At 39.1% G+C, this 27,141-nt stretch overlaps 2 long non-coding RNA genes across 2 annotated transcripts; both read left to right on the forward strand.

Moving 5' to 3' along the window:
• Positions 1-16,609: 16,609 nt before the first annotated feature.
• On the forward strand, positions 16,610-17,403 carry LOC130929439 (uncharacterized). The gene is made up of 3 exons (XR_009066891.1): positions 16,610-16,807; positions 16,890-16,970; positions 17,220-17,403. It is a non-coding gene; the product is annotated as an uncharacterized LOC130929439 (long non-coding RNA).
• An 8,526-nt stretch (positions 17,404-25,929) lies between these two features.
• Positions 25,930-26,807, forward strand: LOC130929492 (uncharacterized). The gene is made up of 3 exons (XR_009066906.1): positions 25,930-26,086; positions 26,173-26,253; positions 26,623-26,807. It is a non-coding gene; the product is annotated as an uncharacterized LOC130929492 (long non-coding RNA).
• The last annotated feature ends 334 nt before the right edge of the window (positions 26,808-27,141 follow it).

The following is a 27,141-nucleotide window of genomic DNA, read 5'->3' on the forward strand; positions in this document are numbered from 1 at the left end:
ACGTTTTCTGTAACACTTCACAAGCGTTTCACTCACAGTTGCTTTTGGCCCATTCCTCCATGCAGATCTCCTCTAGAGCAGTGATGTTTTGGGGCTGTCATTGGGCAACACGGACTTTCAACTCCATCCACAGATTTTCTAAGGGGTTGAGATCTGGAGACTGGCTAGCCCACTCCAGGACCTTGAAATGCTTCTTACGAAGCCACTCCTTTGTTAACCTGGCTGTGTGTTTGGGATCATTGTCATGCTGAAAGACCCAGCCACGTCTTATCTTCAATGCCCTTTCTGACGGAGGGCGATTTTCACTCAAAATCTCTCGATACATGGCCCCATTCATTCTTTCCTTTACACAGATCAGTCATCCTGGTCCCTTTGCAGAAAAACAGCCCCACAGCATGATTTTTCCACCCCCATGCTTCACAGTGGGTATGGTGTTCTTCGGATGCAATTCAGTATTCTTTCTGCTCCAAACACGAGAACCTGTGTTTCTACCAAAAAGTTCTATTTTGGTTTTATCTGACCATAACACATTCTCCCAGTCCTCTTCTGGATCATCCAAATGCTCTCTAGTGAACTGCAGACGGGCCTGGACAGTGCAGGATTTGAGTCCCTGGTGGTGCATTGTGTTACTGATAGTAGCCTTTGTTACTGTGGTCCCAGCTCTCTGTAGGTCATTCACTAGGTCCCCTGTATTGTTCTGGGATTTTTGATCAGCGTTCTTGTTATTATTTTGACGCCACAGGGTGAGATCTTGCATGGAGCCCCAGATCGAGGGAGATTATCAGTGGTCTTGTATGTCTTCCATTTTCTAATAATTGCTCCCACAGTTGATTTCTTTACACCAAGCGTTTTACCTATTGCAGATTCAGTCTTCCCAGCCTGGTGCAGGTCTACAATTTTGTCTCTGGTGTCCTTCGACAGCTCTTTGGTCTTGGCCATAGTGGAGTTTGGAGTGTGACTGACTGATGTTGTGGACAGGTGTCTTTTTTTACCGATAATGAGTTAAAACAGGTGCCATTAATACAGGTAATGAGCGGAGCCTCGTTAGACCTCGTTAGAAGAAAGTTAGACCTCTTTGACTGGCAGAAATCTCGTTTGGTTGTAGGTGACCAAATATTTATTTTCCACTCTAATTTGGAAATAAATTCTTTACCCATGTTGTCAATTACAGGCCTCTCTAATCATTTCATGTAGGACAACTTGCACAATTGGTGGATGACTACATACTTATTTGCCCCACTGTTTATCACAGGGTTAAGGTACAATACTTATACGTTTCTAGACAGTTCCATTTTTCCCCTTGATTTCCTGGTGGCCTGTTTCCTCACCTAGGTAAAGTCCTCAATTGCGAAATCTTGATGTTGACATTTCTTGAGAAGTATGCGCATTGGATTAACTGGAAATTGTGACTGCTGTACAGGTTTGTTATGGCTGCTGAGTATGTACTGTATATATATATAAGTGGTAAGGGGGTATGTGTTAAGATTGGTGACATTTGGTGAGCCATGGACAAAAGGGAGCTCCACACATCAAGGAATTTGGCTGACACTGCAACTCAGACAGTGGCAAATCAGCAACGTGATCAGGTGAGAAGCTTATCATTTCTGCTTGAAGAAGTTCCTGCATTCCAATGTAATATGAAGGTGATGATTGCTGTTTGTTTTCACTAAAGGGAGCAGCTACAACATCAAAACCAGATAAAACCTCCATTTTCTTGTGGTTTCTGAGACCCGGCGCATATTCAACTTTGAGGGTACAAAAACATTCACAAAGTTTTCATATCCTGACTCCCAAGGACTCTTCCAATCACAGTGATTAAACTAAACAAAAACAAAAAATTGGAACCTACATGACCAACAAAAACCACACACAAATTTTCATAAGCTCAAATCATAAGTATATAATTTAAGACCAAAGTCATAGATTTATGCCACTGTAGTTTTCGTAAAAAATGACGATAACGTGAATATTTTGTCAAAAAACGTGGCTTGGCAGACTACAACATAATGAAACGAATGCGATTTTTTTTTGTCTGACGAGATGACAATGCGACATAGATTCAGTCATATATTCACAATGTGTGACATTTTAATTGCTGATTTCATAAGCATTTGCGTCAACTTCAGCGTGGCGAGCACCCTCTTACACACTCGGACAACTTTTTTTTAAACATCCGGTTCGGGGCTACCACGTGGGTTTAATTGAAAATAATGTACAGCAATATGAAAAAGTATCTGAACCTTTTGGAATTTCTCACATATCTGCATAAAATCACCACCAAATGTGATCTGATTTTTGTCAAAATCACACAGATAAAAAAAACAGTGTCTGCTTTAACTAAAACCACCCAAGCATTTATAGGTTTTCATATTTTAATTAGGATAGCATGCAAACAATGACAGAAGGGTGAAAAATACAGTTTGTGGCTTTAATTCAAAATAATGTACCTATTTTCCTGCTGAGTGTTTATCATCATCAAAAAGTACTGTAATTTTCAGACTATAGGACGCTACTTTTTTCCCCTTATTTTGAATCCTGCGGCTTATAGTCCAGTGTAGCTTGTTTGTTGATCTATTTGGGTTAATAGGCAACACTTTACTTGACAGCGGCGCCATAACACCACCATAATTATGACGTGACGCTATCATGTGCATAAATGAATGCTTATGACAGATGTAATTAGGTGTCATCTGGCAAATTATGTCAATAACTCCATTTATGTCCAGCTCGGATCTTTTGCATCCATTCAAAAGTGAGATAATCAGCCGGATGACACAAAATGACAGCTGTCATAAGCATTCATTTAACGCTTGTGGCTAGGAGTGGGAACCTCTTGGTACCTCATGATACGATTTGCAATACAAAGCTCACAATAACGATGATCTGACGAATGTTCATACAACGATTATCGATACATATGTCAGGAAATCGTTCTAGGATATTCTACAGACAACTAATTAACAGAAAAACAAGCTTCTAGTGCGCATTGGAATGAGTTTATCACTAGTAGATGTCCAATCCATTTGAAGTGGGAGGGATGGCAGCGGATGAACGAATATTCATTCGAGGCCCCCCTCCCAGTTCAACGTCTATGGCTGTCAGTGGCAGTCAATGCCAGGCAATTAGGTAATTTTGGGCCATTTAAGGTCTCACTGGAACAGCACCGAACAAAAGTTCCAGCATCATCACCATGTCCAATGCAGATTTTTGACTCATGACACCTTGTCCAATGCAGATTCTTGACTCTTGACAAGGTGAGTGAGTGCTCATCCTAGAATGGTGATTGCATACTTTTTGCTAGGGGTTGTATTATGAAGGAAGAATTTGATAACAACCTGTTGGTTCCTTTTTTTTTTTTTTTTAATTAACATTGACACATTTTTAAAATGATATCTCGATTCTTGGCAGGAGCATATCGATAACCTTTTGGGATACAAAGTATCACGAAATATCACCATTTTGATATTTTGTCACAGCCCTACTTGTTGCAGTGTCATAATTATGATTGTCTTATGACAGTCTTATGGCACCACTGTCAAATGAAATGTTACTTAATACCATAACTAACAATTAATGAAACAACTGGTACAGTAACTGAAGATATAATTAGCACAAAACATGAATTTGGATTGTTATTTACATCTGTAGCACTGCAATGCATGCTAAAAGTTGACTGTCTCCCCCAAGGGAGCAGTGATGGCCAAATGAAGCTTTTGAAGCAATGAAACTTTTTAATTGGTTCAAAGCTTCATGTTGGTTCATTTTGTCTTATGACAGTCTTACGAAGCCACTGTCAAATAAAGTGTTATCGGTTAAAATATTTGGGTGAAAATATCCCATAATACCGCTTATAGTCCAGTGCAGCTTATCTATGAACAAATGCCATTTAAAATAAATGAATAAGAATAAAAAAATGAACAAATGCCATTTTCGTGTCAAATTTGGTGGGTGGCGGCTCATAGTCAGGTGCGCCTTATCATCAGAAAATTACGTCCTTGCAGACGCCACAATGTGTGCTAATCCGTCTATTTTCATTCGAAATTGTTGGAAACCTTTATTTTTGGACAAAAACTTCATGAATTTTACAGACGAAAACATTTTGTCCCCGTCGACTAAAACCAGATGAAATTCGTATGAGATTTCGTCGACCAAAACTAGCCAAAGACGAACACATTTTGAAATGACTAAAATATAACTAAGACATATGTATTCTTTCATAACCCTTGATGTCAACTCAAACCTTTCTCTTTGTCATTTTTGTCATTCCTTAGAGTCGCCCTCTGACCACCACAACGAAGTGAGGACAGACTTTACAAGACGCAAGAAAAATGGCTTCTGCTTTTTTCGCTCTGCTGTCTGAAACTTTCAATGATGTTGCTGTCATGTAATGGAGGACAGGAATTGTCCGTGAAACATGTTGTTCTATATAAGATTTGTATCAAAACCGTTTTCAGTATTAAATTTGCAGTCCAGTTTGTTCAATGTATCATACTGTAATGTGTTAATATTGCAAACAACACTTCTTTTTCATGCCATATACCGTCTTGACCCGAATATAAGACTTGCAATGAAATAAGAGTGAAAAAGGGGGGGTTGTCTTATATTCGCGGTCTAGACATTATCCCCATTCGCGACGCTTGATGGCGCCAGATATCATTGAAGCGATGTTCTGTCATGACAGATCTCAGCTTCTCTCAAGTTTAAACAGTTTGCAAATATTAATTTTGCAATGTTTTTCCTAATTAGGCTCGAGTGTTTACGTCACAGCAGCACGGGATCATGCGAGATTTGCGACAACGCAGCCATTTCGGAAGCACGTCTGCATCACGGGACATTTAAACTTAACGGCAAATACAATTCAACTACGAGTGCCAAAGATGGAAAAAAGTAAGGAAAACTTGCCAGTTCGATACAGAGACAACTTGTTACCACGGCGAAGGACAGATATGTGAGCAATTTTAAGGATGTGAACAATGTTGACCCTTACAAGCAAGCCGAACACAAATGGAATAAAGATGTCGACAAGCTTCCACCACTACGCGAAATGGACATCATGCTGTATTTAGTGTTTGGTGTAAGTTACTACACTCATCAGCAATTCCGAAACTACAAATCGCTACAAAGCAACGAACAGTTTTGCTGCGGATGGGTGCAGGATCTGCACATTATGACCATAGCAAACGGCAACACCATCTTTCTAGCAAACGTAGGCAATGTGTGTTTACATTAGTCTGTGACCACAGATGTAAAAATGTAGCCTGTGTACAAATTCTTTGCCACTCTCTCACGTCAAAATATTACAGCTTTTTCATTTAGCAACGACAGGAATTATGTCCTATGAAGACAATGCACATGTATGCATGCTAGTTGTTTAGCTGTAGCTATAGCTAACAACAGGCCGACTTAGGGCATAAAGTTACCGAAATTTGTGTAAACAAACGAAATTAACTTACCGGAGTGGAAGTGCATAGAGCAAACTCTGTGTGTAACTGGAGAATCAAACGTTATGCCCTTCCTTCTGATCGAGGCCAACCATGCCATTCTTCGACGTTTGCTAAGTTCAGTTCTGACCTTTCCCTCACCTTTTCTCCATGTAGGGATCCGGAAGAAACTCAATGGTGTTCCGTCGAGCTGTACATTCTCCTTTCTATTCGATCGGTTGTTGCAATTCTTTACCGCACAATAATTTCCAACCATTTTTAAAGGGCGACCTGTGTTGAAATGCCTCACTGTTTATGTTTCTCGCTTCCAAAATGGCGATAGCGGCGGAAACCTCGCAAGTGCCACGTCATACGCTCAAGCCTAATTCAGATTTGTTTCAAGACTACAGTTACAGTTAGAGTTCACTTTGATGGTTAATGCAGTAATTGCAATTTTGTTGTTTTATCACGATAGATTGGTTTATTTACATTAAAAAAAAACAGCTCAATTCATTTACGAATATGATTGCACTTTAGTTTACATATTTAAATGTTCAGATATTAAAATTTGAATGAGGCAAAATAACATGCTTTTTTTCTCAATTATATTGTTTAGGACTGTCAAAATTATCGCGTTAACGGGCGGTAATTAATTTTTTAAATTAATCACGTTAAAATATTTGACGCAATTAACGCACATGCCCCGCTCAAACAGATTAAAATGACAGCACAGTATCATGTCCACTTGTTACTTGTGTTTATTGGTGTTTTGTCGCCCTCTGCTGGCACTTGGGTGCGACCGATTTTATGGGTTACAGCACCATGAGAATTGTGTAATTATTGACATCAACAATGGTGAGCTACTAGTTTATTTTTTGATTGAAAATTTTACAAATTTTATTCAAACGAAAACATTAAGAGGGATTTTAATATAAAATTTCTATAACTTTTACTAACATTTATCTTTTAAGAACTACAATTCTTTCCATCCATGGATCCCTTAAACAGAATGTTAATGTTAATGCCATCTTGTTGATTTATTGTTATAATGAACAAATACAGTACTTATGTACAGTATGTTGAATCCGTCTTGTGTCTTATCTTTCCATTCCAACAATAATTTATAGAAAAATATGGCATATTTTATAGATGGTTTGAATTGCGATTAATTAATTTTTAAGATGTGATTAACTCGATTAAAATTTTTAATCGTTTGACAGCCCTTATATTGTTATAATCATTTGTTTCGAATGTACTGTCATTATTTTCTGTATAAAAATTAATTTGGTGTTGAAAAAGTATTTTTTTCAAACTTGAGTCTTGAAAAAGAGGGGGTCGTTTTATAATCAGGGCTGTCTTATTCGGGCCAATACGGTATTAATGCTAACATATTAATGCAACTATACAACAACATAACAATACAATATTGTTTTTTTCTCAAAATGTTTTAATTGGAACTAGCAACTCAACATTAAAGATGCCATTTTTAGACCGTAAACAACATATTGTATTTGTTAAGGTTCTGGGGTAATGGAGGAGCTAATTCATTGATGATGAGAGGGACTGTTAGATAGTGTCCGAAGAATCCGGTGGGCAGTTTGGTGATAGAACAGCTGAACGGGCAGGCAGGCCTTTTGCCAGGTAAACAGTACAGGATCTCGGCTCAGTATCAGGATTACAAGACTCATCGTTGGCTGAAAGTCACATACCTGAAGGTGAGTTGTTGATCCGGCTATGATGTAAGGCCAAGGACTGGTTTAAGTAAGCCTGACGATGATCAGCGGCACCTAGTCCCAGGCTTACCCATCTGCGCAATCAAGGCGACAATTAAGCAAAACTGTCATAGTGCTGATCTGGGCCACATCTGGCACACTGAGGCTACGTCTACACTAGGACAGATATTTTGCTGACTATTGTTATACCTGTCCACACCTCGTTTAAAGGGTATGTAGCGGCAAAGGGGGTGTGAGACATCAATAGAACCGTTATGTGCCAAGATAACAAATATTGATAAAGTTAACAAGAAAATCAATCACATTCATGAGCAATTATCGAAAATAGATCGAAAATGACGAACATTCCCGAAAGTGTTCCGGAAACAGCCGAATGGGGCGGGGACGTCACGACAAGTGATTGACAGTCGAGGTGGAGCCAGGTGCCATTGTTTTTTAACGACGAGAGAGTAGCGTTGGGGTTTGTTTGACGAAAACATCACAAAAATGGTTCAAAACTGCTGTGCTATGTGGTTTACAAATAGTTATTTATCGGAATACAGTATCCATGAGTTCCCGAACGCGAAAAAAAAAGCTGGACTACGCAGACAATGGGTAAAGTTCGTCCGTGCAAAGAGGGCTAATTTTCTAGACACAGCCTCCGGCACGCTTTTCTGTGGTGCGCATTTTCCACCTGAAAACTTCTCGAACTATGGACAATTGAAATCGGGTTTTGCTAAAAGATTGCTACTCAAAGGAGATGCGGTGCTGACCATACACGCGCAGCCACCAAAATGTCCCGAGATATCAAGAAAGAGGACGATGACTAGCAAAGGAGGCTAAGGCTAAGCAAAGGAGGGGAGCAGCCAAGCTCGAAATGGCCAGAGTGAGTACCCTTTTATAATAAAAAAATGTCACACATTGGATACAGGACTGGACACATGTATAAATTATCGTTCGTAAAATATATAGAACAAATCCTCTGATCCCACTCATATTTGTGTCTGTTGGCAGAGCGAAAAGCTATGATAGCGCAATAAATGATAATTATTCTATGCATTCCTTTGTTTTACAGTCACGGTGTATCAGCTTCACAAAAAGAAATGCAAAACAAATCATTGGTGTTTCCCACACGATCTGCTGCCGATGTTTCATCAGTGTCATTGCCAGTGTTGTTAATCTTACTGAAAAAAAGTAATTAATTATAGTTACAAATTACTTCTCCCAAAAAGTAATTGCGTTAGTAACTCAATTACCTGAATGTAAGAGTAATTAGTTACTTGGCAAAGTAATTGGTGATAATTACTTTTTTTTTTTTTTCCCTAAAAAAAAAAAAGACATTGGCCACACTATGTGAAGTTTTTTGTGAAGGTTTTTGGTACAATTGGCCCGAGCCCAATTCTTCACCCTAATTTACCCTTTACCCTGAATCAACTGTTAAAAGTTGTTAAAATTGCTCCCATTATTGCATTAGTTCCCTTCTCTCTACTTTCGACAAATGAAAGTTTTAAAACTGTTTCATCATTTAAAGATAGATTCAAGTCAAGATTTTGCCGATTTAGAAGTATTTTAGATAAAAAGTTACTTAGGTTCGCTAGGAAGGTTCTCTACAACAGAGCCATCCTAAAAAGTCTACTGCTTTAAGATGGCGGCTGTCTACTAACTCATTTAGTGCCATGTCTGTCATTTTTCATCTAGTTATATCTATGTACAGTATATGTGATACCTACCATGTCTACCATATCTACCATAACATGCGGGCGTAGTTTGTCGGCTATCGGCTACAACATGTATTATTGGAGCTACCTAGCATCGCGTTTGCTCGGCGTCACAACTTTCTTGCCTCCTCCCTACTCCTGCTCTGCTCTGTCGTCTCGGTGAGTCCGTCTCCCTCAGACTTTTCGACCAATATAGTAACGCATAGTAACGCATGCCTTTCCGTCCTCAGTAACGGTAACGGCGTTGCCAAGATGAGAAAAGTAATTAATTAGATTACCCACTACTGAAAAAAATAACGCTGTTAGTAACGCAGTTATATTGTAACGCCGTTATTAACAACACTGGTCATTGCTCCCCTCAATGACCGTTTCATTACGCTGCATTGGCGTTCGTTTGGGCTCAAATTGGTAACCTAAAACACCGATTAAAGCTTCGTAACTCTCCTCGTCACCATTAGATGAACATTCGTTACGTCCTTCTACGTCGGATTCGTCGCTGAAACTAGAAACGAAATTGTCTGCCATCATCGCCGCCATTCAGTATTAAAGCACTGAGCCTTTTTCTTGTTGAAGAAACACCCCTCACTGTCAATTCTGAATTCTCTTTTATTGACAACGAGGGGTGTTTCTTCATGAGGGAACCTGGAATATGTGCAGGACGAACACAATGCATCAGCATAAACAGCTCAAAACACCCCTATTTCTCCCCTCACTAGAAGGAATTATATTGATGCAGACAGGCGCTGCCCCCCTAGTGGCCGGTGGCACTCTCTTCACTTGTCGTGACGTCACGCACACAATCTGCCAGATCTCGGGCGCCGGTCGTTTTAGCTTGACAATCGAGCCAAATTTCTCTCATTTTCTTGTGTGTAATTACACGAAGTGGCATGATATGAATACAAATGCATGCGTTTATGGATAAATGATGGAATATTAACATTTTCCCAGGGCATGACATACCCTTTAAGGTGCGTTTAAGGGCCTTCCCGCTTCTGCAAGGTACGCCTGCATTTGCGCAAACTACGCATGCGTAAAAAGGAGAAGCCTCATGTGTTATGTCATTACCCGCTTACATTGTCCGTCTAACAACTAATTCGGGTAATAGGCATACTAGTGTAGCCGACATGCTGTATAGTCCAACTAATTACACGTTCAAGGCCATTATCCGTCCTAGTGTAGACGTAGCCTGAGTTTGAGCACGTGCGGCCTGCAAGGTCCGGAATAGTGCGTAACCTATCATTTGGACTGTCATAGTGCTGATGAGGCATGCAGTCGCCTGCTATTGGGGTAATCATTGGTAAAGAAAAAAAGAGTTAGATTTTTGTTGTGGTTGTGTCATATGCAGCGAAAGAAGATGAGCAACCTGTTAACGTCTGTGTGCTGGTGTCATCATGGGTGCCACTTCCTATTTTGGGTTTCTGTGAATCGTAATTTCTTTAGAACTGCATGGAATTTATTGACAACATTCAGTGATGTGAAAAAGGAGGTATCCTTTTTCATATTGGTTTTTCAGTCTAAGCTCTTTAAAAAGAATTTAAATACAAAGATAACCCAAGTGAAAACCAACTGCATAGCAAAGAAAAATAGTATTTGTTTATAAGCTTTTTTTTTTTTTCTTTTTTTTACTTTTAACAAACAGTAATATTAGTAGCGTGATATAACTGTCATAAGACCGTCATAATTATGACATGATACTGCCATGAGCATTAATGAATGTTTATGACAGATGTATTTCAGTGTCATGTGGCAAATTACAGTAATTTTCAGACTATAAAACGCTACTTTTTTTCCTCATTTTGAATCCTGCTGTTAATATTCCAGTGCGGCTTATTTGTTGATTTATTCGGGTTAATAGGGAGCACGTTATTCGACAGTGGCGTCATAAGACTGTCATAAGACCGTCCTAATTATGAAATGACACTATCATGGGCATTCATGAATGCTTATGACAGATGTCATTAAGTGTCATCCAGCAAATTATGTCATTAACTCCATTCGTGTTGTTGAAATTCGCCTCCCCATACAAGCCGCACGGAAACAGCGACAGCTGAACAAATTGCCGCTCTGCTGTTGCTGCCTCCGCGCGCGCCAACCGGGAAGGCGGAACTTCGCGCGTTCATCTCTGATATTAACCCTTTGTACTGACTCCATGTTCCAAAAGTTTGAAAAAGACTCGCCGAAAGCAGGGTGACAATTTATTCGTCGACAATGGTCAAAAACAAGGCAAAAACAGACGACGGAGGGACAGTTCTGGATCCAAAACAAGGCTACATGTTTCCGAGCAGCAAAATCTGTCTTATCTCAGTGTCCAGTGTTTTTTAAGTCCGTGGGCCGGCCGAAGGTGTGTCCAGGCGTTGCTTTGGGATCATCCCTTTCTGGCCAGTTTCGGACTGTTTAGGTTCGTACGTGGATGGGATGTGGTTGCCACAGCGACCGACGCTGGTCTTGACGACACAAGCGCCTGCTATCAACTTTGTTATCCGGGCTGGCACTACTTGTTTTAGGACAAAGCGCACTAGTCTTTGTCCTTGTTCGTTTGTCGAGAGGACTGATTGCCAGAGTTGGTGCGTCAATCTTACTCATGGCGCACACGTTTTGGGCTTCTGTGATAAGATGGCGTTGTGTATCTATTCTGTTTCTATAAAATATGGTGTAGGGCTGCAGCTATCGAATATTTTAGTAATGGAGTAATCGACTGAAAATTCTATCGATTAATCGAGTAATCGGATAAAACAAATATATTTTTAGGTGAAGAGCAATTATAAATATACATAAGAAAACAAGACATTTCACCTAATCTTGAACCATTTTCAGTCAATCAATGTCTTTATTTTCGATGTATATTGTTGAAAACAGCCAACAATTGCATCTCAGATGTAACTAGAATAAAAAAAAACACTAATTCACTGCTTTCATTCAAAAAACCTTTAGATCTTATTAAAATATATATATCTTACCTAAAAATGCCGTTACGCTTGATAACACACATCACTTAAACTTTTGGATTTTTTCCCACGTGTTTCAATTGAATTTCTATTTGTGTCAAGCCATTTTGAAGTTTTAGTTAAGTTTTAAGTTAGTCTATACTGTAAGTCCTGATAGGATTTTGAGGTTTTTTTTTTTCCTTCTTCCTCTACGCATGTGACATTAGCGCATTGTCCCGCATTAAAAGTAGTCCGAGCAAAACGTGAGAGCCTAGAGCTGTCAAAATAAATGATTACTCGAGATTTTAAACTCGAGTTACTCGAGTTGCTCGAGTATTCGTTTCAGCTCTACTATGGTGTGCTATTTATTTTACATTAGGTGTGTTAGAGTAGTGCAGTCCTACAGTGAATATGAGAAAAGATACTATTCCCTGATTGATTATATTACGTGTTCGAGTAATGCAAACAGTTAGAACGTGCCTACGAGAAACGGTACCATTTTTCCTTTTCCCCCTCATGAGCGCCGATAAGGTGATTCACTTTACTGAGTTCAAGGCCACTGAGTGGAGTCTGCCTAAACTGTAGTTAAATGGATGTGTTATACTAATGCAAACAATTAAATGGTGTGTGCGAAAACGGTACCTTTTCCCTTCAGTGTTCAGCTCAGATCTTTTACATCCATTCAAAAGTGAGATAATGTGCCGTATGACACAAAAGGACATCTGTCATACGCATTCATTAAAGCTCATGGCAGTGTCATGTCATAATTATAATGGTGTTACCAAATACCGTAACTATCAATTAATGAAACAACTGGGACAGTAACTGAAGAAATAATAAGCACAGAACATGAATTTTGATTGTTATTTACATCTTTAGTGCTGCAATGCATGCTAGGAGGCATGTTGGACAACAACAGTGTTGACAGCAGGTGGCAGCAGAAGTTGATTGTCCCCCCAAGGGAGCAGTGATCGCCAAATGAAGCTTTATGATGCAATGAAGCTTTGCAGCCAATTGGTTCAAAGCTTCAGCTGCGGCTGTCCTCAATGTGCGGCTTATCTATAGACAAATGACGTTTTCGTGTCAAATTTGGTAGGTGGCGACTTATAGCCAGGTGCGCTTTATAGTCCAAAAATTACAGTATGTCACTTTTGAATGGATTTACTGGACATAAATGGAGTTCATGACAAAATTTGCCGGATGATGTTTAATGACATCTGTCATAAGCATTCATTAATGCTCATGACAGTGTCATGTCATAATTATGACAGTCATATGACACAAATGTCAAATAAAATTTTACCAAAATTTGCCCACAAACTTAACAACTGGTAGGACCACCCTCAGCATCAACAGCTAAAATCAAGTCTGTTCTTGATTTCATCAAATGGTGGAATGTTACAAGCCGCCGTCAGCGGCTCTGATTTTTTTGTTCGTTCATATGCTCTTTTAAGTCCCTCTGTTAACTTGTGTACTCTAAGGGGCCGTTTACATATTTGCATTTACATGGTTTTGTCTTAGTTCCATCTCCATTCGAACAATATTGCAATTCTGCATAAAAAACGATGTAGTATTCATGCCAGGCCTTTGGGGGCAGTGCACGTTTACAAGGTGACAGCCAATGACGCCTCTTAGGGGTATTTTACACGGTGACGCAACGACTGTGTTGCGGAATGGCCTCGCCTTTACATAGGGACGGCGAAAACAGAAGGCGAAGATGCAAACTTTTTATTCCTGCTTCCAAAGTGGAATGATTTGATTGCGGGGATTGCTCCGCAACCATATGAATGGAACTCGCTCGCTCCGTTGACGTCAGCCCTCGCACACGTCACTTTGGGCATGCGCAGTCGCAGCTACTTAAGATTCCAAACAGCATAAATGGCAAAACATCAGCTTTAATTTACTGTTTTTATAATACAGGGTGGGGCATAGCAACTTGCTTTTTTAAATTTGGCACCCTGAAGCGATGGTTGCTCTGAGGATGGTAGGGATGGACCTATTTGAGAGGGTGGGGCTTAAAGTGCATGTGACACGAAAAAGCATGTTTATTTCATAATACACGTGGTATTTTATGCTCCTGAAGGATATGGACCGCTTGGATGTGTGTGGAAGCGATCGCTATATTTATTTAGTTTTTCGAATCCCGCGCCACGAAAATGAGTGACTTCTGCCTTCGGTCTTGAGGAGGGTGCTGTGACGTGTACGGTTGAAGGCGTCCTCTTCACTTTCAAGCCGTACTGTTGTGTATGAGGACTAAGGATTCAGCTGATTTTGCGGATTAATACGTTTATTTTTCGCATCACGCCAGCCAAACGGCTGCAGAAAAATCTTGCTGTATAAGGGAGAGGCGTGTGCGCCTTTTTGGAGTTTCAAAAGTGGATATTGGCCAAAACAAGCCCGACTACTGTGGGACCATTGGACTTACAAGGAAGTGAGTAAACATCTTGTTTTGTATTATGTCAAATACGAATACAGCGATTACAAAGTAAATACTACAAACTTTCTTTAAATAAAGGACTACTTTGATCATTGATAGGCATGTAAAAAGCTCTCCTCATGCACATTAGCCGCACGTTAGCTGCACAACAACTGCAGCCGCCCTCCTCCGGGGAACAAACTGTAAATTGCTCTCCGCCAGGCGGTTTGCCGGTCCACGAAGAAAATCGACAACCCAGTCGTCATGTCAAATAAGCCGGGCTAGTTATGTGTGATTTTCCGCTTGGAAGACTTTGAAACATCACTCGGTTCGGGTTAGCATGTCGGCTAGCTGTCACGCCTTTTGGTTTGTTTACATTCTCCGAAGCCGGGGAAGGGAAATGACATATGTCCGATTTAGGTGTCATAAAATATCGTTCGGGAGGTGTGACAGTAAAGGTAAAGTCGACAGTTTTATATGTTCAATTTTTGAATCCCGCGCCATGAAAATGAGTTACTTCCGGCTCCAGTCTCGGGTTTAGGACGAATGCGAATGTGATGTCACCCGGATCAGCATCTCACAATACAGCATTGCTTTAAAGCATGCAGATGGACTGCGGATTCAGCTGATTTTGCGGATTACTTCATTTATTTTTCGCATCACGCCAGCCAAACGGCTGCAGGCTTTTGTAGCTGCACCGGAGAGAGGCGTGTGAGCCTTTTCAGGTTTCAGAATGTTCCCGTTCACCCCGAGATTGGCCAAAACAAGTGTGCAACAACTGTGGGACCATTGGACTTACGAGGAAGTGATTAAAAATCGTGTTTTGTATTATGTCAAATACTGGGATCATGGCACACGGTTTAATACGGAGGTGGCTTGCATTTTGTGGCTGACATGCTCCTTGTCCACCGAGAATGCCACTCGGCCGACGACCGGCGGCTTGTCCCACATCCCCCCGCCGGAAGAGCACTATACTTGGGTTATTGCCCTCTTCGTGTACCTGGTGTTCTGTAAAATTTTCCACCTGATCAGAAATTGCAACTTTGTGTTAAAAATGTCAGTGAATACAGCGGTTACAAAGTAAACACTACACTTTCTTTAAATAATGCACTATTTACTTACATCTTACACCGTGATCATGGACGGACATGTAGAAAAGTTCTCTTCAGACACATCCTGCGATATTAGCTGCACAACAACTGCACGCCGCTCTCTCACTGTTCTTCGCCGTTTAGTTAAGCAATAATTTACGCCATATTCATGTTGACCATGTGGCAGCTACGCGCTCCTCCGACGTTGGCCAGTTTGTCCGGCGGTCATTCTCTAGCTGCTTCCCAGGCAAATGAGCTCTCCCTCCCGCAGCATGGGAACGACGAGCTGTAACTTGCTCGCCGCCGGGTGGGTTGTTGATCGCCGAAGACAATCGACATACCCGCCACCGTGTGATATGATTCGGGCTAATTTTGTGTGATTTTTTGCTTCGAAAAGCAAAAATAAGACTTTGAGACGTCACTCGGTTCAGGTTAGCATGTCAGCTAGCTCTCACGCCTCCTGGTTTGTTTACATTCAACGAAGCCGAGGCAGGGAAATGACAAAAGCCTGACTAATTCCGGTGGCATAAAATATTGTTCAGGAGGTGCGACAGTAAAAGTGAAGTCGACAGTTTTGACCATTATGGAATAATTTTGCCATGTCTTACTGAATAAATGAATTTTTATTATTTCATATTCCATTTAGCACAAGATTTATTTGTCATGCCCATACAAATTATTTAGCAATTGGGGAAAATACTTTGATAAAACGAATATGCTGTAAAAATAGTGGAGTAGAGAAACTGAAACAATGACATTTTGCGGCTCTTTGTCGCATTTTCCTCGTTCTGAATAATTCCCCCTCAATGGGCTGAATTCTAAATCAGATGAAACCATGACCCTGCCGACGTCATCCTCTTGTTGGGGACGCTAGAGCCCTATAATGGTAGGCGTGGCTAAACGGTGGATTAAAAGACTAATTTCTCGTCATCTGCGCTTTGCCAAATTGTTGTACATAGTCGAACCGTCTCAAAATATGATTCTAATTCACATAATAATGCTATTTAATAGCAAACACTTCAAGCCTAATGTCAAAAATCCTGAGCTTCCGCTATAATGCTCAAACTTTGTTTAACCTCTGCCTTATTCCATAAAAACTTGCCTACTACACTCATGTATTTTATTGATGGCCCTGGTGGTGGTAAAAGTATTCTTTGAGGTGGTACTTTCTGCAAAATGTTTGCGAACCATTATTGTAGACTATGAATTAAATAGTTTATTTATTTTTTACAGTATTCTGGTGAGCTGTTTCCTCTTATTGGACAAGTCATCAATTGTGAAATCTTGATGTCCCCAATTCTTGAGAAGTCAGCACATTGTGACTAACGTGACTTTGTTACTGCAGCCTTTGGCTTCTGTTGAATATCTCTATAGACACTGCATTAGAAGGTCTTGTTCCAGCTTGGTGAGCCATGGACAAAAGTGTGCTGGTGCTCCTCTTGTATATGCAGGCCTTCCTGCTCATCACTGCGGTGAATTCAGTTGATGACGCCATCGGTTCGGTGGACAATCAGCAACTTGTTCAGGTGAGAACTTCGTCATTACTGCTTTAACATGGCATAGCAGTCTAATTTAGGATAAAGATGATTGTTTTTGTTTTCAATAAAGGGAACAGCTAATGCAACAAAACCAGACAAAACATCCTTTCTCCTGTGGCTTGTGAGAAACGGCGCAGATTCAAGTTTAAAGGTACAAAAACAAAGTTGTCATATCCTGATTCCCAATGAGTGTTCCACCAACACTAATTAAGCAAATAAAACAAACAAAAAACAATTGGAACCAACATGAATAATAAATGAAACAGTATTTTTATAAGTAGGTAGATCTATGCAAATAAAGTATAGTATTGCTTTAAAAGTTCATTTTTCAAGCGTATCCTGGATCTTTCCTAATTGTTGATGACTTCAAACCCTTTTGCCTTGTCATCCTTCGGGTCAGGGCCCAACAAAGAAGTGAGGAACGACTTGACAAAATACAAGAAAAATGGCTCCTGCTTTTTCTACTCTGCTGTCTGAAGCTTTCAATGGTGATGCTGCCATGGAATGGAAGAATGGATGTGCTATAAAATGTGCTATCCAATAAAATGTAATTACATGTGTGATGCACTGCTCATTAAACATGTGGAAAAAGTGGTCACTTCAACTGTGCCATTTATTTTATTTTTATATTGGACACTAGAGTCCCCTAATACAACACACACATAGGCAGTGTTGGGAATAACGCTGTTATTTTTTCAGTAACGGGGTAATCTAATTATTTTTTCCGCCATTACAACGCCGTTACCATTACTGACGGTCAAAAGCGGTGCGTTACTTGCTTTGAATAAATTGAAGAAACTATGAGCCGTAGCGAGTCTACTCTGCTCTGTTTATTTGTCATCCAAGACTTTGGGTGCGTTCAGGTTCATGGCAATGAAAATAGTAACCACACATAGCCTACCTTTGCCAGAACGATAGAGTTGCTGTTTGATTCGGTCATAATGTGCAGGTCCTGCACCCATCCTAGGGATGGGAATTGATAGGATTTTTACGATTCCGATTCCATTATCAATATTGCTTAACGATTCGATTCTTTATCGATTCTAATTTGGGGAAAAAGAAGAACAAACGTTTTGATTGGTATCGAGTTTGTTTAATCAGAAGTCACAACCTTACAAACGCACAACGAGATCAAAAGAGGCCCAAAGCCTCAGTGTTAACTGTGGCAATAAGTGGCAAATACACAAGAATGTGTAACATTTTACTGAAACATTTATCTAATAGAAATAATATTGGTACATGTTGGCAGATAGGTTGTTGTTCTGCCTTTGGCAATATGTGTTAAAGCAGGGGTCCCCAAACTTTTTCCTGTGAGGGCCACATAACTTTTCCCTTCTCTGATGAGGGGCCGGGGTCAGTTTGTAACAGAAAAAGTGTGACGATTGCAGAAGTGCATAAATGTAAAAAATTATTGTTTTTCAGAAAGCCACAATCAAATAACCCTTTCTGGATTCTTTATAATAATAATAATAATAATAATAATTAATAAAAACACTATTAATTAAATAGATAATAACCAAATAACCCACTGTGAATTCTTCAAGGAAAAGGCCAGGAAATAAATAACACGATTGAAAAAAAAAAAAAATTTCAAAATGGCCGGACCAATTGTGGAGGTATTTGGGCCGCGAGCCGCAGTTTGGGGACTGCTGGGTTAACGTGTATTATTTACCATTACATTGAAACGCATGCCTTTTAGTTTTTGTGGCGCTTACACGCTCAAGTGGGGGCGCCCTTGCACTTCCTCAAGCGAAGAAGAACGCGCTCACGTGAACAAGAGCGCGCTTACACCCGAAGAAGAAATGCCGCATCCAAGTGAGTGAGCGAGTTAGTGAGAGAGGGAAACACTTCTACGAGCCTACGTTCTTTGTTAATGTTAATATCTACAGAGGCAACGCCTGTATGTATCATCTTTTGTGTTGTTGTTGTTGTGTTTCCACTCGCGATCGGACACTTAAATCCAGTAGTGTAGTGGTTTGAATGATAAGCTAATGCTAGCAAACAAATATTAACCATTTGTTATTACTGTTATTAGCAGCTAATCATCGCTGATTTACGTTGATGCAAACCTGTTTGTTATTGGGGACGAAATTGATTTGTTTCATTTCTATTCTTAGTTTCACTCTTCAAGTTATGGTTGAATAAAGTCAGCAAATTATACCAACATCTTCTGCATCGTCATTTGGGAGTTTAGCTAGCTGTATAGCCAGGACTGAGCCTTAGCCTCTCTGTGAGGACAGCGCAGTCGTATTCCCTCCCGATGCAGTTATCTCCACCTTGCAATGACTGCAAGTCGCTTTGTTGTAATTTTTCCTCGTGAAGTGAAGACACACTTTCGAGCGTTTGAACTTACGTGCTGTCATTGTTATGTTTATGGCTGCAATGCTCGTGCTTACCCGTCGTAACCTTTCATTTTCACACTCTTTCCTGGTGAAGTGTAGTCAAACTTTGGAGCGAGTGGTTCTTGGCGCCTTGCTAGTTTGATGCGTCTGGACAACAACACACGTCACGACGCAATACGCGTCTTTAGGAATCGTTAAAGGGATCGTTAAGGCTTTTTCATTGTGATGTCGAGGCCTCGAAACACTTGGAACCGGTTCCGAATTGGAATCGGATTTCGATTCCCATCCCTAACCCATCCGCAGCAAAACTGTTCGTAGCTTTGTAGCGATTTGTAATTTCGGAATCACTGATGAGTTTAATAACATACACCAAACTATAAATACAGCAGAATGTCCATTTCGCGTAATTGTGGAAGCCCGTCGACATCTTTACTCCATTTGTCTTCGGCTTGCTCGTAAGGGTCAACATTGTTCACATCCTTAAGTTTGATCACATATCTGTTCTTCGCCTTAGTAACGAGTTTGTCTCTTTATCGAACTGGCAAGTTAAAGTTTTAATATGTCCCGCGAGCCAGACCTGCTTCCAATATGGCTGCGTTGTTGTCAAATTTCACGTGATCCCCCATTCTGTGACGTGAACGCTCGAGCCTAATAGCGCACGTACTTCAGAGCCTGTGTTTTCACACCCAAATCGGAACAGCGCGTGCGGCAAACACACACACAGAGGGATATGATGGCAGAGCATTCAGAGGAAAATTTGTCCTTTACGAGGTGGAGATATAAACACTATTTCAAGTTGGTCGAAATTAAAGGAAAGAACGTGCATGTAATTTATGTCCCGGGGCAAAGCTTTTGTCGACATCAGTGGTAAGCAATTCAAATCTGTTTATTTTTGTTGCACTTCAAGTGTAGGATAAATCTGTTGCTGGTGAGGTGCAACTGCCTGTTCTTCTCTATTCAACTGGCTCGAATACTGCTCAAAATATTTCAAATTCTTTGATATACAACAACTTCTTTTTAAAGTAACAAGAAATAGCTACTTTCCTTGGTAACTAGTTACTTTTACTATAGAGTAATTCAGTTACTCACTCAGTTACTTTTTGGAAGAAGTAGTGAGTAACTGTAACTAATTACTTTTTTAAAGTAACGTGCCCAACACTGCACATAGGCCTACATGTAATACATACTTTTTTTTTTTTTTTTTTTTTTTTTACTGTTCTCTAAAAATAAAGGTTTCCTTTTAATTTTCTCACTTGTAGTTTGATTTGGCCTTGGATGGCCTCATTCATGTACAGTTCACTACATATACAACACTGCTTTCTCAAGCAGTGCTGTTCTCAAAGTGTTCTGAGTACCACCAGTGGTCTGTGAAAGATCAACTGAATAAAACGTTGATGCATTTTTTTTTTTTTTAAATCCCGCATCTATCAAGTACAGTTTCAGTTGTATTCAACTTAAGGGTGTAACGGTACATGTATTTGTATTGAACCGTTTCGGTTCGGGGTGCTCGGTTCAGAACGGAGGCGTACCGGACGAGTTTCTACCGTAACGTAACCCTTACTTTTCGAGGCTGTGAGTCGATCGGGTTACAGTTTCTTTGTGTAGATTATATTTACTCAGTCTTCTCTACTATAATGAGAACCAACCTGATAGGACAGTATAACCCAGAAACATCGACGGCGCAACAACGTGGCTGCCGCGAGAACGAAGTGAAACGCGGGCATTAAAGTCAATCAGCAATGCACACCAGTCGCAGTGCGGCCACGTGTTAGTTAGACGTTTCTGAGAAGCGGCTCAACACGACGCACGCGAAAAGAACGGCAGAGTTTATTATTTGACGCGAGACGCAGCCCTCCTACATCAATACTACTAGCTAGGATCGGTCAGACCGGAAGTCACTTGTGTAAAAATACGGTGGATCCCGTCGATTTTCAAACTAATATGCAATCGTAACCCACTTTTTGAGTCCATCAGATCTCTTGAGTGGTAGATCGGGGCACAGTTGACTTGTCTTTGTTGATTTACTGCCCCCGTGTTCAATACAAAACCCTCCTACCACAACAAAACAAGTGGGAACTAATATTAACATAGGAACTAAAGTTATACAACATAAAATATACAATATAATGAATACTACATCACATTTTTAAAATACAAACACATAATAAAATAAATGGAAATGAGAAACACCTGTAATTAAATAATAAAAATAATACACAGATCCTGCTTACACAATTAAATTTATTGATTTCTGTGTGGCGCTTGAGAAAATCCACCAATAAAGCTTTTGAAAACCGTTCATAAGAAAAAAAAAAAGATTCATTGAGGCATTTCATTTGTGAAATACATGTTAAAATCTTTGTCATTGGCATTGCTTTTCTCTTTAGCACAGGACTTCTTTTTTCTTCTTTCTTTCAGAAAGAAAGCTGACCAATTCATGGGGCCTGAAAGGCAAATTGTTGTTGGATTATTATCTTTAAATACTCGTTACTTTTTGAGCAGAATTCTAGCTTTTTATAGGCTAATGTTCCCATTGTTGAAAGCACAAAAGTGTGTAATAAACAACTAGCACGTTTATATTTTGCATTTTTTCTTACTGTATCGAAAATGAACCGAACCGTGACCTCAAAACCGAGGTACGTATCGAACCGAGATTTTTGTGTACCGTTACACCCCCTAAGTGATTCTATATTTATTTCCCTGCACTTGCTCTATGAATGTGACATTTACTGAACACTACAATGATTTTATTCATTTCATTTAGTGTTTCTGAATGCTAAGGAGTTGCACTACTAATAGAACTAATTCATTATTTTTACAAGCTTTTCATCTGAGTTTGTTGTACATAATAAAATGTCTGAGTGAGTGCTCGTCCAAGACTGGTGATTCCATACTTTTTGCTAGGGGTTGTAATGTTAAAATGAAAGAAATTGATACTGCTAACAAGAGTTTTAATTTTCGCACTTTGCGCACCTGACTATAAGCCACCAAATTTGGCACGAAAAGGGCATTTGTTCAGAGATAAGCCGCACTGGACTTTAAGCGGCGCTGTCCTCACTGTATTATGGAATACTTACACCAACAGATATTAACCTGAACCACTTCGATTGACAGCGGCATCATACGACTGTCATAAGACCAAATGAACCACCGTGAAGCTATGAACCAATTGGCTGCAAAGCTTCCTTGCGTCAAGAAGCTTCATTTGGCCATTGCTGCTCCCTTGGGATAGACAGTCAACCTCTGCTGCCACCTGCTGTCAACACCTGTTGTCCAACATGCCTCCTAGCATGCATTGCACCGCTACAGATGCAAATAACAATCAAAATTCATGTTTTGTGCTAATTATTTTTTCTGTTACTTTTCGAGTTGTTTCATTAATTGCTAGGTTATGGTATTTGTTAACACTTTATTTGACAGTGGCGCCATAAGGCTGTCATTAGATAAGATAATTATGACATTACACTGTCATGAGCATAGTGAATGATTTTACCAGATGTCATTTAGTGTTATCTGGCAATTTATTTCACTTTTGAGTGGATGTAAAAGATTCAAGATTGACATTAACGGAGTTAGTGACACAATTTGCCAGATGACACTTAATGACGTAAGCATTCAGCATTCATGATAGTGTCATGTCATAATTATGACGGTCTTATGACAGTCTTATGACGCCGCTGTCAAATAAAGTGCTACCTATTAACCCATATAAATCAATAAATAAGCCGCACTGGACTATAAACCGCGGGATTCAAAATGACGGAAAAAAGTAGCGGCTTATAGTCCGAAATTTACGGTACACCCACGCGCATACACACTGATTGACTCAAGCAAATTACTGACATTGATTAAATGTCTGCTCCATGACAGGCCAGCTTCCTGGAAATAATGGTATTTATTTACTATTTTCTCCTATGTTACACATCAAAAAATGGATTCTGTGAAATGTTTTTCATTTCACTTTCCCCTTGAATGCATACTATAAAGGAATTGTCATTCCCTTTTATTATATTATATTATTTTAAAAAGAAAAAAATCCAAGCAGTGTCAATGCTGAAGGCGGAAAACACTCAGGTGACTTGAAGTTCAGCTCTGAGACCCCCAATTTGGCCAACTTTCAAAATTGTCCGATATGCACGTGTGATACATCATTGGAAAGCTTAAAATCTTCATTTTCTGGGGGAAGAAAATGGCCTTTTTGAACAGGAGGGCATACAAAAAAAAAAAAAAAAAATGTTTTTTAAACAGCAAAACCCTATCTAGAGGCAAGAGTATGCGAGAGCAGAATTTACAGACGCCCATGACTTTAACGAGATATTATCGCGTACTTGTTTCGAGCCAAAAACTCCATGTAGCATGGATCACTGAGTGTCAAGACACAGTTGTGAATGCCCACAGCTGGATTTTGGGGGGGATTTTAGGGGTGAAACATGGCAATATAACAAGGGTCGCGATGCAGAAATCGCAGACATCAAGGAGTTGTTGAGATAATCTTTTTAATGTATTTACCCCTTCAAACGTTTTTTGTTTTTTCCAATTTTTCTTCGTTTGGATCGATTATTTATCATCTAACATATCGGAGAAAATGCGACAGTAACACAAAAAAAAATACAATTAAGCGATATTTGCGAGGTAGATATCCGTGACTTTTTTACAGACGCCATTTTTTTTATTGTGACGTCATTTGTTTCAAAGTTTAAAATATCCGAATAAGTCTTTTTTTTTTTTTTTTTAAACGAAACATGAGCCATCATTTAACGATTCTAAGCTAAAAATGACAGACATTTTGAATAATATAATTAATTACCTTAGTTTTATGGCTGGGTTAAAACAAAAGTGGTTGCGCGACGTCTGTAAACGGGGGTTTTCAGACTAAAACGGACAAATTAAAAATAGTTCAGGGGCTTAATGTGCCATGAATCTGCTATGGCAGCATAGAGACATATTGTTCTATCAAACACAACAATTCTTTTGGCTTAAAATACAGTAGTTTCTTTTAAGAGGAGTGCATGAGCAGAAACTGCTTTTTCAGTCTAGTCTGTGTTTTAGCCTACTACTCAAATGCATTTTAATGGTGTCCCTGGTGGTGGTAAAGTGTTCTTCGAGGTGGGACTTGCTTCAAAATAGAGATGTCGATCGATCGGGTCCGATCACGTCATTTTCAAAGTATCGGAATCGGCAAAAAAATATGGGCCATGCCTTTTTTAATATACTGTATATATATATATATATATATATATATATATATATATATATATATATATATATATATATATATATATATATATATATATATATATATATATTTTTTTTTTTTTTTTTGGGGGGGGCATATTGTCCTCGTGAGTTAATGTATTATTGAATATATTAATTATTTACAGTTTAGATTACTGTTTTTTTAATTCAGGCAAATTGATGCGCTTTAAGTCTTTTCTGTTACAAACAAAACAATGTTAATAAAGTTGTACTTTATTATAAATTGGTCTGTTACTTTTTTTTCTTTAATAGAAAAAAAAGACACAATGTTAAGCAGAGGCGTACTTAATAGTAATTTTATAGACAAATGATACCATTTACAGTACGGCAGAGTTTGGGGGGGCGCGAAACATTTATGTCTTCCTTGGGGGGGCGTAACAGAAAATAATTGAAAAGCACTGGTGTAATGAAATTAACAATGGCGAGCGACTAGTTTATTTTTTGATTGAACATTTTCCCATTTTTGATAAAATGAAAACATTAAAAGGGGTTTTATTATAAAATTTCTATAACTTGTACTAACATTTATCTTTAACAACTACAAGTTTTTCTATCCATGGATTGCTTTAAGAGAATATTAATAATGTTAATGCCATCTTGTTGATTTCGTATTATAATAAACAAATACAGTACTTATGTACCGTAAGTTGAATGGATATATCCGTCTTCTGTCTTATCTTTTCATTCCAACAATAATTTACAGAAAAATATGGCATATTTTATAGATGGTTTGAATTGTGATTAATTGCGATTAATTAATTTTTAAGCTGTAATTAACTCGATTAAAAATTTTAATCATTTGACAGCCCTAGTTATTTCACAACGCAGAGAAGATATATCAATTGGTAGCACTACGCACAGTCATGGTTCCACTTCCCATCATGCATTTGGGCATGGCTACAGTATCATTTACTGAAAGCTCAACAAATGCACTAGATGGCAATATTTAGTCACAATATACAAAGTCACATTTATCCTTTAAGAATTACAAGTCTGTCTATCCGTGGATCCCTCTCACAGAAAGAATGTTAATAATGTAAATGCCATCTTGAGGATTTATTGTCATAATAAACAAATACAGTACTTACGTTTGTATGTTGAATGTATATATTCGTCCGAGTTTTATTCATTTTTTTCTTAATGCATTGCCAAAATGTATATGATCGGGAAAAATTATCGGGAATGACTGGAATTGAATTGGTAGCAAAAAAAAAAAAAAAGCAATGGGATCGGGAAATATCGGGATCAGCAGATACTCAAACTAAAATGATCGGATCGGGAGCAAAAAAACATGATCAGAACAACCCTACTTCATAATGTTTGAGAACCATTATTCTTGAGACAATGAATTATACGTTTTATTTATTTATTCAACAGTATTCTGGTGAGTTATTTCCTCTCATTGAACAAGTCATCAATTGTGAAATCTTTACCCCAATTTTTGAGAAGTCAGCACTTAAAAGGACTTAAAAGGAGGTTGTTACTGCAGGCTTCCACTTCTGTCGAGTATCTATATCAATATTGCATTCAAGGGTTGTGTTCCAGCTGGTGAGCCATGGACAAAATGGTGCTAGTGCTCTTCTTGTGTATGCAGGTCATCCTGCTCGTCACTGCGGTGAATTTGACTGATGCCACCATTGGGTCGGTGGGCATTCAGCAACGTGATCAGGTGAGAAGCTCGTCATTTCTGCTTGAACATGGCAGTGCAGCCCAGTTTAGAATGAAGGTGATGATTGTTTTTTGTTTTCTATATAGGGAGCAGCTGCCTCAGCAAAATCATTTATAACAATCTTTCAGCTGTTATTTGGGAGGGCTGGCGGAGCTTCAACACTGGCGGTACAAAAACATTCTCAAAGTTGTCATATCTTGCCTCCGAAGGATTGTTCCAGCCACACTAACTCAACAAAACAAAGCAATTGACAGACAAATATGTAATCGAATCTCAAATCATATACAGTGGGGAGAACAAGTATTTGATACACTGCCATTGGGAAAACCCATTGGCAGTGTGTCAAATACTTGTTCTCCCCACTGTATATATGAGACCCAAGTCATGGATTTATGCAAAAAAAAAAAAAGGATCATATTTCATATCAAAAGTTAATCTCTCTAACATATTGTGGAGATTTTTTTTTTTTTTTTAATCTTTCCTAACCGTTGATGTCAAGTCAAATCCTTTTGCTTTGTCATTTTGTCATTCCTTAGCAAATAGGAGACTCAAAGAAGTGAGGAAGGACATGGCGAGATGCAAGAAAAATGGCTCCTGCTTTCTCCGCTCTGGTGTCTGAAGCCTTCAATGATGGTGCTGTCATTTAATGAAGGATTGGAAGTTCTCAAATATGCTATCCTGTGAAATGTAATTACATGTGTTATGCACTACTGATTAAAGACGTGGAAAATGTGCTCACTTCAACAGTGCTTTTTTTCCACCCTTTTTCACTAGTCCCCTTACACACAAGCGCCCCCCCCCACCCTCACATATTTATGCATATAATTAATAAATACTATTTCACCATTCTCCAAAAATGAAGGTTTATGGTGTTTGTTCAGACATACAGTGGGGGAAATAAATTATGTCAACCACCAATTGTGCAAGTTCTCCTACTTGAAAAGATTAGAGAGGCCTGTAATTGTCAACAAGGGTAAACCTCAACCATGAGAAAAAAACAGAAAATCACATTGTTTGATTTTCAGAGAATTTATTTCCAAATTAGAGTGGAAAAT

The sequence above is a fragment of the Corythoichthys intestinalis genome, chromosome 14 (genome assembly GCF_030265065.1).
Source record: "Corythoichthys intestinalis isolate RoL2023-P3 chromosome 14, ASM3026506v1, whole genome shotgun sequence".
Taxonomy (NCBI): domain Eukaryota; kingdom Metazoa; phylum Chordata; class Actinopteri; order Syngnathiformes; family Syngnathidae; genus Corythoichthys; species Corythoichthys intestinalis.